Source organism: Arachis ipaensis, chromosome B07 (assembly GCF_000816755.2).
Source record: "Arachis ipaensis cultivar K30076 chromosome B07, Araip1.1, whole genome shotgun sequence".
Classification (NCBI taxonomy): Eukaryota; Viridiplantae; Streptophyta; class Magnoliopsida; order Fabales; family Fabaceae; genus Arachis; species Arachis ipaensis.
The window spans coordinates 122,785,405-122,788,367 of NC_029791.2; positions in this window are offsets into that span (position 1 = coordinate 122,785,405).

Below are 2,963 nucleotides of genomic sequence, written 5' to 3' on the forward strand. Positions count from 1 at the left end.
ACTTTTCTCACTTTTCTCAGTAATATGACAAGTAGTTGTTCTTAAAAACTTTTGCAATAAATCTTTAAAGAAAATAAAACATCAAATAAACTTTTTGTTTAAAATTAAATACTATATTTATATATCTCTAAAGAATTGCAATATGGTCACAATTGCCAATTATTCCTTCTATTAAAGATATATGAGTTTACTATTGCAATTTTCCAAAGATTTTTTCCTCAATAATTATAAGTACATTGCAAAACTTTCCCAAGAACATATTTTTCTTTTTTTCTCAGGACTTATAAGTATGCTAGAAAATTATTTCAAAAGTTTATTTGATATTTTTCTTAAAAAACTATAAATTTATCACAAATTTTTAAAAATTTACTTGTCTTATAAAATAAATTGTTTTCTCAAGAAAACAAAGAATTTAATAAATTAAATTTTATGTATTGTCATTGTAAAAATATTTATATTAATATTAATTATATATTGTCAGTTTATCACACAAGTTAAGAAATGATATTTTTTTTATTCCTAAAAGCATAACTCTTTTCAGAAAATAATAGTATCAAAATGATTTATTTTATTTGTGCATACTGTTATGAATCTAGTCCATGGATCCCCACTTGAAACGACCTCCCGACCCCACTCCCGAGTCGGGTCGCCTCCCATCTAGAAGGCTCAAAATCGGCCCACTAAATCCCATAACCAACAATCAAATTCAAACAGCTCCCTTATCTTGGTCAAACAAGATAAGATAAGATAAGTTACCTCCACCTATAAAGGGGACCTCATGCCTCCCCAAGTACATCATTCACTCTTCACATCTTATACCTCTTAGATCCATTTTGACTTGAGCGTCGGAGTGTCTTTGCAGGTACTACCTCCCATTGCTCCCACCAACGATCCAGCAGCCGTTCTGACCGAAGGTCCCGATCTATCTCACAACCCGTACCGGAGGCTTCTAGTACATTGGCGCCATCTATGGGAATCCTACTGCGTCGCAACGGAATGGCGGACGTATTCGAAGAGCAATCCTCGAGCCACCGCAATAACTCCCAAGCGAGGAGCCCAACTCCCGAACACCAAGAAGCTACGCCCCACATCCATGGAAGGATAGCAAGCGCTATTCGCCGGACTACCCCTCTGCAAAACAAAGAAAACGACCCCGCAGTCATTGAAACACGGGTTCCTGAAAACCTAGGAGGCAAGGCCGCCCAGATAATCCAAGACCTCTGCCTTCGAGTACAGGAACTTGAAAGCCAGGTTACCGCCAAGAAAGGACGCCACACAGAGAACGGAAGCCAAGCCACCTCCAGATCGGTGTGGACCATGCACGAGATTCAGGGCGTCGCAAAGGAGTACATAAACGACGAAGAGGTAAGTCAAGTCGTAGCCACCAATAAACGGCAGCACGGCAGCACAGCACCTCGACATACCCCCCCCACCAAGAAAAAACCAGAAGGAGCATCCCAAACCAGCAAACGTAAACCGATCTCCCATAGTCAGAAAATTCTCTAACTACATCCCTCTAACAGTCCCGATCACCGAGATATACCACCAATAAGTAGATCGAGGTATCCTCCCGAAGGCCCAACAACTCAAGGAAAGAACGGGCGGCAACAAAACCCTATACTACAACTACCACCAAGGATACAGACACGGGACACAAGACTGTTTCGACTTAAAAGACGCCCTGGAACAAGCTATACGAGACGGCAAGCTCCCTGAGTTCGCCAAGATCATCAGAGAACCAAAACGCACAGAAAAAGAAATATCACAAGAGAGAGAAGGACGCAACCCTAGAACACAGAGACAAGGCCCCAGGGAAAGCCCAGAGGCAGACCCGGCCATAATCGTGAACGTCATTACAGGAAAGGACACCCCGGGAAAATCGAAATCGGCGCTAAAAAAGGACCTCAAAATCTTGGCAGTTAGAAACCAAACCCCAGCAGTCACCACCAAGTGCGATAACATTCTCTCCCGAGGACTGCCAATACGGCACCTCGGCAGAAGACGCCCCCTTCGTTATCTCGGCAAAGATCGAAACCGGGCTGGTCAGAAGAATACTGGTAGACATGGGAGCAGATTCTAACATCCTCTTCAGAGAAGCCTTTGACAAGCTCGGACTTCGCAATGAAAGCCTCCAAACACACCGCAACGGAGTAACTGGACTCGGAGACAACTTCCTCAAGTCGGACGGTTCCATCGTCCTTCCCCTGACCATAGGGGCAGGGAACCAAAGGAAGACGATCCTATCTGAGTTCGTGGTCCTCCAGGACTCCACCGCCTACAACGTTATCCTCGAAAGAAAAACAATCAACGATCTCTCCACCATCATCTTCACCAAATTCCTACTCATGAAGTTCATTGCAAAAAGACGGCTCCATCGGAACAATCCACGGAGACCAGGAAATCGCGGTCAAATGCAACAACACCAGCCTGGCTCTGCAGAAACGATCCCGCGACGCAGCTGGCATCTTTCTAGCCGACTTGGATGCCCAACAAGATGGGCAACCCAGACCGGAACCAGGAGACATGGAAAAACTACAAATAGGGCAAACCAAAGAGGAGTACATGTTCATCAATAGGAACCTCCCATACGACCTTAAGAAAGAGCTTACACGCCTCCTAAAACGAAGTAGAAACCTATTTGCATTCACCCCCACCGACATGCCAGGAATAGACCCTGATTTAATGTCTCACCGACTAGCCGTGGACCCTAAAGCCAAACCTGTGACACGGAGGAGACGAAAAATGTCACCTGACAAAGCCGTCGAGGTCAGGAAGCAAGTTAAGGCCCTCCTCGAGGCAGGCTTCATTCGGGAACTACCATATGCGACCTGGTTGGCCAACGTCGTGTATGTCAAGAAAGCCAACGGAAGGTGGCGAATGTGCGTCGACTACACGGACTTGAACAAAGCCTGTCCAAAGGACACCTTTCCCCTACCAAACATCGACGGGCTGGTAAACGCTGC